Source organism: Aphelocoma coerulescens, chromosome 2, assembly GCF_041296385.1.
Source record: "Aphelocoma coerulescens isolate FSJ_1873_10779 chromosome 2, UR_Acoe_1.0, whole genome shotgun sequence".
Classification (NCBI taxonomy): Eukaryota; Metazoa; Chordata; class Aves; order Passeriformes; family Corvidae; genus Aphelocoma; species Aphelocoma coerulescens.
Window position 1 is genome coordinate 138,372,705 of NC_091015.1, and position 15,427 is coordinate 138,388,131.

The window sequence follows — 15,427 nt, forward strand, 5'->3', positions numbered from 1 at the left end:
GCGAGCCGGCGCTTTGGTGCCAGCCAAGAAAACAAATGCCTTCCCGCTGTCTCCTGGAAATGCTTCCACCGCTCCTGCTGAGCGCGTTCATTTCAAAGCCCGCTGACTTTTTGCCCTTTCTAATAGAGCTTAAAATGTTTCAGTTTTCCAGGCTCCCCCCCACCCCGGCCCTCGGCTCGGAGGCACTAATGCCGCAGGTTCGTGGGATGCCAGGGGAGTGTACGGCCAATCAAAAGGATTAGGGGGCGGTTGGTATCTGAGTGGTCTTAAGATTCTTCCCCACAGTGGCAGTGAAACGCTATAAACCCGCAAATCTTCAAAAGTATCGGTTAAAGCCAGCAAAATCCCCTCTGGAGCCTGGCCGCTCCAGCTGCGGGGCTGCCATCCCGCCTTCCCCATCCCGGCCTCTCCCCTTTTTCCTGGAGCTCCCTGGCTCCCCGCTGCCGCCGGGTGCGGGGAGCGGCGGGGCGGGCGCGGCTCCCCGCCGGCGCTGCCCCGGGCCCGGCCCGCAGCTGCCCGCCCTCCCCGGCCGCCCTCCCGCCGCCGGCCGTGTGTGTGTTTAGGAGGTGCCGTTTCCCACAGCTCTGATCTAATGCAGCTGTAATTCAATCTCCGTGTGACCGGCACTCCGCCGGCGCTCTCCCACCCGCCGGCAGGCTCCTCTCTCCCAGGCTGTGTGTGTGTGTTACACATTTACACTGTCAATCTGACGGGCTCCCCTCAAACAACCCCTCTGTATAGATTTACAATGTCAATCAGGCGGGCTGTGGGGGCTGTCGGCGGCGGCCGCTCCCCCCCCCGCCGCCTCCGCTGCCCCCGCAGCACAGTCACCCTATACCTGCCACTCAGCCCCGGCAAAAGGACTTTTGTTTAATGGCATTTGTGTGCGGCCACAAAGAGCAAAGGCAGCTGAGGCAGATAAGGCTGAGAACCTGAAACAGATGTAAAAGAGATCAGATCGAGTTTTCTGCGGATCCTCAGCTCCTGTAGAGATTTATGACCCCTTTTAACCCCATTTTAAATAGGTTAAACCGGGCTTGTTTTATACAGATGAAATGAGACCGGTGCTTGTATAGAAATTTACCCAGAGGAATGGATCAGCCCCCCAGTTTTGCTCCATTCCTTATCACTAAGCCAACCCCTTTGGCCACTGCGTTGCTCATCGTTTGAAAACTTTTCTGTGATCTCATTATAACTCACAACCTCAGAAAGATCAGAAAGCTGCCAGTTGACCTTTAGCCCCCTAAGAGTCCTAATTCTGGGTTGGCAACTTACAGCTCAACAAGCGAGGCAAGGCAGGCGGACAATAGCGGCGGCTGAGGACGGGGAGCACGGCACAACAATAAGCTGTCCTTGGAAGTGCTGGGCTGCGATTGTCATCCCAGACACAATCATGGGAGACTGGGTTGGGATCACTTTCTTTTGGCAGACAGCTTTGAACTCTGCTCTTCCCTTCCTGTTTCTCTGTTAATTACAAGTTTCTGCTTCTTCCCAATGACAGATGAATCCGCCAGGGGTGAGAAAAACCAAAGGGACAAATTCTGCTTAGTTGGGGCTGCTGAGCCTCCCCTGACTTACTCCAGATTTACACTACAGGGCCTGAACTGAGAGAAGAATACAGCTTAGTAGGTCGGCCAGTGGTTTGTACAAAACGAAAAAACCAGTTTTCCTTGGAGAAGGTTTGGCAAAGCACTGTGATACCGACTATAGATAACAGCTAAGCTTTAAAGCTCGCTTGCGGCTTCAGAACTGCCCTCTTCCTCTTCTCACAGGCACCAACAGCACCAATTCCTAGAAGATCCTGGGAGGGCTTCCATGTTTCTTGAGGGCTCCTGCACTGCCCAATGGAAGTGATGGCAGCTCTACAGCCCCTTTACAACTCTAATACCATTGCCTTTACCTGTGAGGTGACTTCATGATTTTTTTTTTTAACAAGAGTGTCACTGATACCAGGAGGGTTTTTTCAAAAAGTGCCTTTCCCACTGTTCTCCTAAAATGGAGACTCATAACAAGGCAGCCCTAGAAACACTACCATAAGAAGAACCATGTCAATTATTTCCATTTCATGGGTATTACTGACTCATCACAATTTTCTATCGCCCTGAGCTTTTGAAGCCGGCTGTAAGAGGTGGAACATATTTCATTTTTGTCATGCAGGGGTTCTTCTGAAATCCTGCATTTTCTCTGGTTGGGGATGGAGGTAAAAGGGGGAAGTTCCCTAACAGCGACACAAAGAGTGTTCCAACTTGTGGCTGTGCCTGCACTCTCCCACGCTTGCACCTGTGTCCCCAAGCCTCTAACAACAGCATCAGAACTAAAAAAAAGCTTTGCTCTGCTCAAAGGAAAATAAGAAATGTGACCATCCAGCCTGGGAGCAAAAGAGAGAAAACTTCTAACTAGAGGCCATGTCTCAAATCAGTATTCATTGGGCACATGCTTACAGAAAAGGTCTCCTGACAAGAAGAAAAAGCACACAGATAAAAACCAGACACGTCATAAAATAGAAAGGAGGCCTCTAAATTTTCCCACTTTTGGGGTGGGCATTTTCTGCTGAACTCCTACCCAGCCCCTAACTCACACCTATGCGAGTGACCACAGATGTCAGGCTTTTTTCCCCACAATTTACACATATGTGAGAAAATTCAACTCGCACCGAGGGGGCAGAAAATCAAGTGTTTGCCACAGCTGCTGGTGCTGAGGGTTCATGTCCATCAGCAAACACCCAGGGCTGGGGAGAGGATGCTCCACACGTGGGCAGCTGCTCCCAGAGAGGCAGCGTACTCGCCTCAAAGCCCTGTGTCTGTCTGGCAGATGCTGCGGGGCAGATGCTGCAAATCCTGGCCTCTCCTGTCCCCGTGTTGCTGGAGGAGTTGAAGTTCCTCTGCCTTTGGGCAGACAACATCTCAGGGCCAAGGGCAAGAGGGTACAAGGTGATCTTCTTGCTTCTTCGGCGAGAGGCCAGGTAGAGTTTAGCCCAACTTTCTACCTCGACATCTCTGCCTCAGCCTGCAAATTAACTCCATCACCCTAAATCCACAAACTGAGCAGAGAGAGTTGGTTTTATTTAAAGGCAAAATAAAAAGCCTATAAAAAGGTTAAAAGCCCCATATAATTATCTTATTTTATTTTATTTTCAGTCCCATGGTATTAATTAAAAAAACTGCCCAGCCTGAGAATTCGATTCCTTCTACCTGATATGGGGATGCAAAGGAATCTCTCTTGAGAAAGGTCTCCAGAGTCCTTAATCACCATTTAGGGGCCCTGCTCTTTGAAGGGCCATAGAGGAACAAAGTGGTTTGGGGATTAGCGAATGGCTTTTATTTCTTCCCTAATGATGAGCAAAGTGCAACGAATGCCTAGGGCAGATGATAAATTGAGGCAGAAAATGTTGCACGAGTGCCTTTTGCTAAGCTAGAGGATCAGTGTCAACAATATAAAAAAATGCCTCTGTTTGCTCATAAGAAATAATGTTTGAATCATTAAACAGTCGAGACGGTATTGGCCACATTTAACCGCCTTGTACCTGCAGCCCCTTTGCAAACAACCCCTTTGAAGTGACTTCAAAGGGTCTGTGCACATAAGGAGAGGCTGCAGTATCAGTCACTCCATTGGGTACTCATGGGGCTGCAGAGCAGAACACAACAGAGCAGAGAGCTGACACTGCCCAACAACCTCATTCAGGGTTGGGAGTGAAAAGGAAGGCCATCCAAGAGCCCCTGAGAATATTTTACCCCAAAGAACAGAAAGAAAAAAATACAGCATGTTCCCTTTGACACTGTCCCACAAGCCACTTAGAGCTGGGGTTTCCTTCAGTCATGGGAAAAAAAAAAAACAACCCAAACAACAAAAACTTAATTCTAGGGGAAAGAAAATTAAATAGAGTCATGATGTTCTGTAGCATGTTCCTGTGGTGAGGGTGAGGAATCCAGGATGGAGCCAATGTCCCCAGAAGTCACTGGAGACACTCGCTGGTTTTAGAGAGTGCCAAGCCAGGCTTGAGTCAAAGTTAGCAGGCAGCACAAGTCAGAAATCTCTGCTGGCAAAAGCGGTACAGAAGCTGACTTAACAGAAAACAACCAAATCTGCCAAACAGACTGAAAATTTTTCCTTTTGTAAGGCTGAGATACAGCTCCATCTCAGAGTGCAGACAGGAATTAACTGACCCAATGATACCTATGGCAGGATTTGTTGAAGCACCTTTTCGCCTCTTCTTCTTTTCATAGATAATTTCCCCTTCTTTGCATGAACATCATATGAGACGTAGAACTCAAGCTGTCTTTGCTGTCCAGATAGACAAAGCCAGCATCATGATGTTACAACTCCGTGTTTTTTAACCTGGAGGAATGATACAAATTCCTTGGGTACATCTGGAGCTCAGATCACCTGCTTTGGAAACTAGTGAAATACTGACAGCAGGGTAATCTTGTGGGTTCATTTTACCTCTCTGTTCATTAAAGAGCAAGCCTATGAGGATCAGATGTTCAAAAATGCCATGTTTTTATGTCTGGGGTTGTATGTTTCAGTGATATATGAGGTCCTTCTCCTACTTATTATGGCCATTATAAGGTTCAAAAGCACTTTCTGAGGAAAATATAAGTACCTACTACATGATTTCATTCTTCAAGATAATCTTAGTAAGTACACCCTCACCAGAGATGTGTAAACCTTCTTCCTTTTTTAAAAGTCTAAAATCAGTTTTTATGTTTAGAGGATTTCATAAGGAACTTGGGGATGATGAGGAATCAGGCAAAAACCTCATGATTTCTGAGATAATTTGTATTTTTAAATGATAAAACAGCATGAATAAAAGTGCTACATGTTTATCTCCATGGAGAAAAATAAATTACCTGCTACTACAGAAAAACAGATTGGCTAGCAACTTAGATATTTGTAAGGAATGAAAATAGTAGTGCTAGGGCAAGTACTACCCAATTAGCAATTGGCAGAGAATGAAAATATGTTGTACTGGAGAATGCAGACTAGCAACATGCTTTACTGCACGTTACCTGCTCACATAAAATAAATGCTGAACTAGCATTATTGTCTTCATTAGAATACCTGCAACGTGCAGGTGACATAAGTGGTAAGGTGGGAAAATTGTAAAACTGTAAATATAAGGAGCAGGAGAGCTTGTGCTTGCCTCTCTTACATGAAACTAAACAAATGTGGGAGCAGTAGCTCATTGTTAAGATTGGAATCAGAAGCAAATACTTCGAGTAAGCCAAGGAAGCACAGATTAGGAAAATATTGTGGTCGAGCAAGTAATGTAAGGATGGATACTATGTGGACTTTCTGAGGAGAGACATTCAGGAGATGGATTTTACATACACCAAGAATGTGACACTGGCAGCCTTTACACCAGTGTGAAGGAAAACTGGGAACATGTACTAGTGGTTCAAAAGGGCTTCTAGGAAAAAAAACACAAATGGGTTCAAAAAACTGTTCAGGCAAACTGCTGTGGCTGGAGGCAGAGGAGGGAGGAAGTGAGAAGGAAGGATTCATGGCGAAAAGCAGTGCCACAGCTTAAGATGCCCTTCGGCCATCGGCAGGCCAGGCATGGAGGCTTGATTCCCAGGGACCAGCGCCACCATGTCACAGGCCAAAACCAGTGTGTTGCCCTTAATCAGGAGCAACCTGGAGGACATCTGCCTCTGCTTCAGAGATTAAGACTCATGGTAAGCTAGAGACAGCTTTGGCTGTCTTAGCAAAAGAGATCCTTCTGCAAGCTAAGAGTTGATCCTGGAAAACATGTCTGTGATCCTGGTAACTGCAAACATGTTGTGAACAGAAAGAAAAGCTAAACACATAAAGAAATCCATAAAGAAATCCATAAAGAAAGCTAAATCAGTTGTAGGAAGTGGAGACGGGTGAGGGCAGTAGGTTCAGTGTGGCCAAGTAAAGATGCAAGCGATTAGGATGAGCAATAAGCAGAAGGCCTTCCAACTATAAACAAACTGGGGAAAGAGGACTCTGGGAAAGCTGTACAAATAAGCAGCAGTGACTTAAAAAAGATATTTAGAGGAGGAAAAATTCTTGAATAGAGTCCTTCAGAGAGTGCTTGACAGCAGCACCGTCATGTAGCATCAGTGTTCAGAGAAGGGCATGCTGTCCCCAGCACACCCCCTCTGCCAACACTGTCTGATGAGCAAGGACATACACTGCCATCCCTAGAGAGCAGACTGAGGTTTGGATCTCATCTGTGCAGGTGCTGGAGGTTGTGGGAGCCCTTAAGGAATACTTTATATTTTATTAATATTTTGAAATTCTTTCACGCTGAGTTGATGAACAGGTTAAGAGACCATTATCTAGGATGTGAAGCCTTAATCTGCCAGCTACCAGTGTTTCATAGACAATTTTTCAGCCCTCCCAGTCGTGATATTTTATATATTTACATTAGAAAACATGAAGAGAAAATCCTGATCATTTCAATCATCTTATAGCCTGAATTGCTCCAGAGAGGAAAAAAAAAAAAAAAAAGAGAAAGATGCTTTTCCATTATTTCCTTTCAGGAGAAAATTAGATACCACATGGTCATAAAGCCCTGAATTGAGAGCAACAACAAGTCCCCTTTCCCAAAGATCTTACAATGTGGAAAGGATAAAAAAATGGGTTTGTGTGTAGAGGGGATAAATGGTCTTTTCATATCCATAAATGCTTTATTTTTGCATGAGTCATAGTGGGTTTGAGTAAATCCTTTAAAATGCCTCACATTTTGGCTCTGGGCATGGACATCCTCTGTCAGAAACGAAGTTTCTTAAAGCCACTCAAAGGATCTGTATGAGCTAGGGAAACTCAGAGCTGCTTCCACCACTGCAGACCCCATGCCAGTCATTGATTGTGGCAGTGCTGGTGACCCTGCAGCCAACACCATCTTGGGAGCTTCAACTTGTGCACCTGAACCTGCTTGGATCACTGCAAAGTGGTGTGAACAGGGATGCACGAGCACATCTATGGAGGGGGAGACTAACTGCTGCTAGCAACCAGTTTTGGGGTCTTTGAGAGGAGTTTTTCTTTGTGTTTTTGTCTAGAAGACATCCCTAAGGAGCATGAGGGTGGTTCCTGTCAGGGAGGTCTGTTGTGCCAGCACTTAAACAGGATCTCTTCATGATGCTCACACTTAATTCCTACCATTCCACATTTTTGGGGTCTTTTCCAGTCCTTTTACCTAAGCCTGAAAGCTTTCAATTGTTTCCTGAGTGTTCCAGGATTGGAATCAGCTCAGGTCCCTGGGTGGAGATATCCTCTGGGCCATGGCATTGTTGCACAAGCAGCTGTTGCTGGGACACTGCAGAGCTGCCCAGAGCTGTGCCAGCGCTGCTGTCAGGGGTCTGTGTGACAAATCCAGACTAAGGGGCTTGGGGACAGGAAGGAAAACACGAGTGATGGAAGGCTTTGTAGCCCTCCTGGATGTCTTTTCACCAGACAAAATTATTTCTCCATTTGTCTCCCTGGGAGAGGCAGGGAGAGGTGTGGGAAGAGCCTCCTGGAGCATGGATATCTGCTACAGCTCATGTTACAGGGTTTCTGGACCACATGTTTACCTTTTTTCACTACAAGACATGCCTGAGATGTGGAAAAGGCCTCACAGAAAACCTGCTCTGAGTGGCTTTCCTCCTACAAATGGAGTTGCTCAGAATTGTTCTGGGAAGAGGGAGGGATTTTCAAGCAGAAACTTTGGAAGACGGCACTTTGAATGATGAAGGTAATTCCCTCATGCAGTGGAAGAGCTTTTCACCTCCCTTTTGGCCCATTTGGCCTCTTCATTGCTGAGTAAGAGTCACTAAAACCTCTGACAGTTAGCAAATGGCAAACCAGGCCTCAATGATGAAACAACCCTATCCCTGGGGATTTTATTGAACTACATACTAAAATAAATTACACAATCAGTACAGTAGCCCTGCACTGATTGTTTGATACAAAAATCAGCTTTGTCCCATCTATGTGCCTCCCAGCATATATACAAAACTTCTAATGGGAGATTTCCACCATGGAAATGACCTGGAGAGGTTGTCCTGTCACTCAACTTTTCTTTCTTTGTAGCTACCAGGCTATGGCTAGATTTGTGCCTGACATCTCAGTGCCATGCCTGCCACATATTCACATTCATTAATGAGCCTCTCTCCTATTCTGAATGTTACTTGTCACATGGGGAAGGGGAATCTATTAAAAGGTGAGTCATAAAACAGTCAAGACCAAGCAGAAGAAGCCACCGAGACTCCATTAACAAGCAATGGCCACATGATGCAGCCAACAGAAGGGAATTTTCATCAATTATAATGAAAAATCATAGCAAAGACACCAGTCACATTTGAATTTCTCTTTTCATCTCACTACAGTGCTCTGCAGCCAAGACACCACCTAATTTAGCTAAGTCCATTGTTACCCTACTATAAGGCCCTGGAGGAGCTGCAGGTTCCCTGCAGGACTCAGTGCAGCCAAGAGAAACCTCTGAGGCTGCATTTTTGTTCCATTCAATCCAACCATTTTGCTGCCAGGCCAACATGCATGTGACACACTTCAAACTCCTACAACCTGCATGCCCTTAGAGGGCAGTTCCTGAGTTTATGAAGATATGGCACATCTCAATCCTGCTGGCATTTAATTGCCAGCACCCTCTGTAGCAGGTACCACAGTCACCATTCCCACCTGTCTGGATAACCCCAAAACAAGCACTGGGGCTGCTCATCCCACAGGGCATCCCACCAGGAAATGTCTGACGAAAGGAAGCAAACTTCAGTTCAAAATAGTGGCTCATGGCTGTGATTGGTAAGGAGTACTGCCCAATCTTCCTCTCATGGAAAAGAAGCTGCTCAGCCTCCAGACCTGTCAGCAGGGTCAGATAACATAAATTACTAGGGAAAAATTAAGTGTCAGATAAATGATTTCAGAAAATGAATGTGGCTAGTGCAATTTGGAGAACAGACTTGCCAAAAATATGAGAAGAGGAAAAGCAGTAGAGAGGCCAGAACACCATCAGGTTTAGGAATAACCCAGCATGCCTTGGGCATCCGATGGATCCTCAGCAGCACATGGCCAGACACACTCGTTCATTTCAAGAAAACACATCTAAAGTAGGACCATCACTGTGCTTCTTTTTTAACTTCAGTCACCAGATGCAGATTTCCTTCCACAAGGGCTCAAGGATATCTGCCACCCTTCACAAAGCAAATAGCAGTAGATCCTATATGACCTTTCTTCTGGGAGCAACATGTACTTTCCACATCCACCTTTATGTCTGCCCCAGGCTGTATGTCAGTACAGCTGTTGGGAGAGCAGTGGAAGGAAACAGAGAGCCAGGAGAGACCATGGAAGGCAGGGCAGGACCAAGAGGAACCTTCACCTTCTTTGACACTAACATCACCTCTCTCTTATCTGCCTTAGCAGCAACCCCTCATTCTTCATCCTTCAAAACCTCCTTTGAGTCAGCCAGAGCTGAAGCTTGAGGTAAAAAGCAGCAGGTGGACTTTAGTTTATGTTAGACTATTGCAGTCCATGGTGGTGGTGATGAGGGTGGCAGTGGCCATGGTGCAGGGTTGCCTGAGCGTGGGTGCAGTGAGATCCTGCCAGAGCAGAGCTGAAGCAAATGGCGAAGCTGAAGCCAAGAAGGGTGCCAGGAACAGGTGAAGCAACTGAAAAGTCTCTTGGGGTAGTTGTCTCCCCTGTTGTAGTCCAGAGGCAGCAGTGGGAGTTGTTCTGGTGTCTGTGGAAGGGAAAAGAGAAAGACAGAAAGGTGAGAAGAGGATCAGCCACACCAACAAGTGGGAAGGAGAAAGGGGCTCTGCATGAGCCATATGACTGCTGAATTTTTCTGTACTTTCTCCCAACTCTTGGCACTGATAAGAGAAATCCTTTTCCAGACCCTGCCAAGCTGACATGCCAATCAAGCTCTTTTCCATCCACATGCTGATATGTGCAATTAAAAGTTTCAGAAAGATCTAGTTAAACTTGATGTAAACCGCAGAGCCGTATTTTCTACCAACCTCCCACAAAGCCTTTCAAATCTAACCTAAACTTAACACTGCCAACTCTCCTGAGATGTTTCTTGATAATGTCTTGTGATAATGGGTGTTTTTCCTAAAGCCCCAGCTCCCAAATGGAAATCATTACACAAGAATCTCAGCTTTCATTAAAAAGTAGATTTCTATCCCTCAGGGCCGTGAAAGAAAGCTCAAAGTTGTGAATCAAGCAAATCATTCCGGCTTAGAAGGCCAAACAAAAGAAGCCAAGGATAACTACTGTGCCCATAGCTCAACACAGCCCCTGGACCAGGACAGCTGGGGCAGTCCTTGCAGGGCCATGACCCCACTCTCAGGTAAACTGCCCTATGGCACCATGCACTGCAAAATAAAGGTGCATAAACTTTTCTTTAGCAGTTGTTGGGTGATTGGGCACCCTCATTATGCCTTATTTTGGAGGGAACAGAGGTAAAAAGAGATTTACCAATAGAAGTGCATACACAGGCACACATCCATGTCACATATCAGGCTTGCTGGTGTAGACACAGTCACACCAACATAAAACCCAGATGAATCCATCATACTCACAATCATCCCACTACAGAGATTGTTCAATTACAATGAGGCTACAAAAATAGCCCAAAGATTCTTAGTTTTCTGATCACACTATTCAGAATAAGCATTACCCAGCAAAAAATGGCAAGTGTTGACATTTTGCCTCCTGACTTTTCTAACTAAACTCCTCCCCAAGTACAAAAAAGGAGACAGAAAGAAGCAATTTAATCCTCATCCTAATATGAAAATACATTCAAAAGAAGAAGAAAGAACAGAATCTGAAGCTTTTGCTTGGCATTTCTGTCACTCATATATACAGATTTCACTTTGATGCATGGTTAAACTGTTGTATTTTAATTTTTATAGCATAAACATCTGATTTTCCACACAGAAAGAGCTGGTTGTTCCCAGCTCTTTCTGCCAGTGAAGGACAGTGTTTCTTAGAGCAAGATCACTGGCTTTTCTGCCAAGATGCAATAAAACACAGAGGTAGGGGCTACACTCCTGCCCTGCTCCTGTCTTCTTCAGGACTGAAGTTAACTGCCATAGAAAAGGAGCAGGAAAAGAAATTTTGGATTGCTCAAAAAGGCAAAATGTTTTGTGACCTTTGAAAAAGCACTGCAGAAATGCAGCTGTCTCACCAGCAAGCACCAGACACAGCAGCATTAGCAAACCGTGCACTGAGGGGCTCAGCCCGATGGTTTGCTTAGGGAGGAAATTGCTCATGTAAAGGTTTTCAAAGCTCAGCTCACATGTGCACACACCCTGCTCAGAAAAATATATTCTGAGCTTTTTCTCTTAACACTTCTCATTTTCTAACTAAGATAATTGAATGACTCAGTGAACATGGCTGGCATTAAAATCTTGGGGGAGGGAAAAGCAGAGGTAGCAAGCACTAAATCCTCTGCCAAATCCCCTTTTCATAATTTATAGTCTGTCACCAGTTTATCACCGAGAACTGTCCCTCTTTTTCTCATTCTCCAGGCTCCTTTCCCAGTGGACAGTCCATGCCAGCTGTCTCGGCAGCAGGAACGTCCTTTTTTTCCCAAGCCTCGACCTGTGGGAAAATCTTCATTGGCCAGTAATTGATTCCACCCTGCCAGCTCCATTACTTTAGTCTACAGTCAAACTGCCAGCAAGCTGGAGACAGGCAGCCTCAGCCCTCCCCTGCTCCCGCTATTGAACTCGCTCCTGCCCAGCCTGTTGGCTACCGGGGCTCTGAGCTGATGTGTCAGCCCGCCCTGCAATTAGCACTAATCTGAAAATTGGCCTTTGCTAGCAAAGCCAAGCACCTGACAGCTAATTGTTGATGTCAGATTGATGTGCATTTAATATGGAAAGGTTATTTATCAAAGAGTACGGGGTTTTTTTCTGTTGGTCTTGGTTTGTCCCTGGATTGCCACAGGCGCTTACAGCCCACAGACCAATAAAGATCTTATACTTCATTTAACTTAAGGAGCCTTCTAAATACCCTTTTCAAACACTCAGTGTAGGGCAGTTCAGTACTCATCTATTTATAGTGTTTATAAAGAAATCACTGCTAAGCAAGCAATTATTGTTTTTAGTCTCTTTTTTTGGAATCAAAATATTGGGGGGTGAAGAAAGGTTTATAACAGAATAGCAACTGCTGGCCAGCTCTGGGATTAAAAATGAAGTTTTGACTCATCCCCAGAGTCTTGCCAGCCTTTCCTTACACCAGGCTACTTCAATGTTTACAGTATTATTTCTGATTTCCATGACTGTGTGTGTCATAGGAAACACATGGGGAAAAACACAGGTCCTGTTGATTTTAACACAGGTTTTGCCACTTATGACAACAGAGCAGGAACTTCCCTGGCAGTTTTGTGGAGACAAAAGGACATGATCCTTCAAGTCCTCATCCTGGCAGAAGGTGAAGCCACGTGCACATGAAAAACCCTCACACTGCAGTGAAGTTGGCTGACATCTGTCTCTGTCTATCTATCTATCTATCCATCCATCCATCCATCCAGGTATTGTAAAATGGGTTCTCTTGATGATGAAAGCTGTAGCTAAATGTTTTCTATGAGTGTCAGGCAATTGCTAGACTGAAAACAGGCTGCAGTACAAGCATTACTATTGGGAGCATCTGCCTGATGCTGCACAGGTTGCCATCTAGCACCTACATAAATAGCCTAAAAAAGCAAATCCATCAGACGTTTGAACAAAATCACATTTTTTCAGACTGGACACTTATTTTAGGTCATGATAAAGTTCTGCTAAAAACCAATAAGGCTTTGCAAACGCTTAGAGAAAATTAATATATCCTATGGAGCCTTGGAGGTCAGCAAAGATACTAGCAGTGCACGTAAAACTCTGCCATAGAACCTACAGTAAGAAAAAAAGATGAGTGTTTTAAATGAAGCAAGAGGGAAGACAGTCTCCAGCATGAAAAGTGGTAAATCAGAGGGGACACAAACACAACAACGGTTTGATACAAATCATATTCTGACGGGGGAATGAAAAGTACCAGTGTGAGTTGTGTGAAGCAATTGCTCATATTCATTCCACAGGTGGAGGAAAACATTGCTCGTATATATCGAACACATCCCCTTTTTGAATGAAGGTAGTCAAGTATGTTACAGTCTCCTGACCTCTAAACTATCTCTAAACTATCTTTTAAAATACGAAAGTATATAATTTGTATTCTTCCACTAACTTCACACCACAAAAATTTAAGTGGAAAGTACCCTACCATGCAGGATCTAGAGAAGGACCTTCACTTCAAAGAAAAACTTTCAAAAGAAAATATTAATTAATTAACATTTCATCATTCATTAGGCATTGCCTGAATAACAACATCTGTGCTAAAGTAATGACTGGAGCAATGTGAGCAGACAAAGTGGAGGCAACCAACTTACTGGGGCTGGGTGTTGGGGCAGGCAGAAGCTGCTCTCAGTACCCAGCATCCAGGAGAGTTGGCAAAGTCCTGCACATCCTGGTGGTCCTCAAACAGATGGACAAAGTTACACCAAACTTTCAACACCATCAGGGCTGCCACTTTACCAGGCCTGCTTCGCTCTGCTCAGACCAGAAATCATCCCACGTGCTCTGACGAGCCCTGGGCATGGTGACCCTCTTGGGCAGAAACTCCAGGCCAGTGTGGATTTAGGAAGAGCAGCTCGTGGGCAGAGCTGCGTGTCCCAGTGGCAGAGCTGTGTGCAGGGCAATGGGCCACCAGCAAAGGATGGGTGCATCCTGCACACACCCACCATGGCATGTCCTCCTTCTGGACAAACACTGACTCCAGACACCAAATTCCCCTCCTGGTGCCCTTGCAGCCAGTATGGAAACTAAGCAAATGCTTTGTTTCAAATACATGCTTTAACCCCCCTGGGTTGCTCCTTGGTGAGGCTTTAAAGACGTGTTGGGAAGTTTTGGCAGCGTTGCTTTCAACTTGGCCAGCGAGGAGATGTTGAAAGTTACACGACTGCATCCACACTGGAGTTCTGAAATGTGTTAATTAAGACATTCTGTTACCAACCCTTTCCTTCCTACGCAAGACAAAACCCACCGGGTGCTAAACGTGCCTGAAATGTTTCGTATGTTTTAAAGCTTCCCTGAATATGGATCAATTCTAACACTTTTTATAACGCCTGTATCCTAGCCAAGACAAAGCCGATGACTCCAGTCTGAGTCAAGCACACGTTTAACACCCTCTGCTGAATAGGTCCTAGAAAAGGAGAGAGTTCAAGAAGTCAGGGCAGGATAGCAGCTGGGTACATGTTTGTCTGAGCTGTTCTTAAAGACTTCCAGTAACAAAAGCTGCACAAGTTCCCTCTGGCAACTTACCCTGCTCCTTCAATTTCCTACTGATAGAAATTATTTTATGACGTCTAATGCAATGCTCTCCTACTGCAATTTAAACCGTCGCTTTTCTTTCCTGTCTTCCATGGACACAGAGAACACTGCTCCCCACAGCTGATGTGTACTTTCTTGAAGCCCTCTGTATTTTCATTAGTCCAAACAATGCTGATTTGTCAATGTTTCCTCAGAAATGTATCCCAGGTCCCTGAGTACTGTCTTCCTCTGCATTCTCAACAACTGACCATTTTGCAGTGCTGAAACTGAAACTGGAACTGTTGCCCCAGTGGAGGCCACACAAGTGTGAGCAGAGAGGAAGGTCCTACCAGGCCATTCTCCTATTACATGTCCCAGTAGGACACTTACCTTCTCCACCACAACATGACAAAGCTGAACTGCTCCCCGCTGCAATGCCGCCTTGCAGAACTATTGCCTCTCACTTCCTCACTTCACAAGTCAGGAGTGCCACTGGGACCAGGTGCTTCCCCACCACCCCCTTGTGCACTGTTTGGGCAGAATTCCTTCAAATCTTGCTGTTCCCAAGGGATAGGCTCTTCTCACCAATCCTTCCTCAATCCAGAAATCTCCTGCTCCCTGCTCTCCCATTGCTTGGTTGGTAAACTTGGGCACCTCTGTGGTAACTGCAGGTGAGTTTCCTTCTAATTCCTCCATGATGAATCCTAAAGGATGGCTCTGGTGAGAGCCTGTCCAAGTATCATACTTGTCTGCAATTTACATAACATAAACATTTTTTGGACACCCACCAGCACATGTTCTTCTATGGAGTACAAGAGCTGCTAGCTGAGCAAGAGCTTCAGCAATAAAAAAGGGGGGAAATTTTCATTATATTGTTTTTTCTTACTTAAGTATTAATATCACTAGATAATACATATCCCTGTTATCTGAAACAAGGGTTCACTTCTTAGGATATAAAAACTTCTTTCTATTGGATTGGAACACATCTGTCTTGATCAGTTTGTATCTTGAGATGCTTAAAAAAAGAAAGGAAAAAATGCAATTTTAGCAATAGCTAAAATAAGGAAAAGATCTCAGCCTGTCCAGCCAAAACAATAACCTGATGCAGAAGTCAAGTC

General features: G+C 45.2%; 1 long non-coding RNA gene across 2 annotated transcripts; it reads right to left on the bottom strand.

Annotated features, from left to right (window-relative positions):
• Nucleotides 1-5,826: 5,826 nt before the first annotated feature.
• Nucleotides 5,827-11,683, bottom strand: LOC138105241 (uncharacterized). Of its 2 annotated transcripts, none has more exons than XR_011148429.1 (2): nt 11,464-11,683; nt 5,827-9,700 (listed from the first exon to the last, which is right to left on the bottom strand). It is a non-coding gene; the product is annotated as an uncharacterized lncRNA (long non-coding RNA). The 2 variants fall into 2 exon arrangements; XR_011148428.1 differs by having other exon boundaries at nt 11,453-11,683.
• Nucleotides 11,684-15,427: the final 3,744 nt, after the last annotated feature.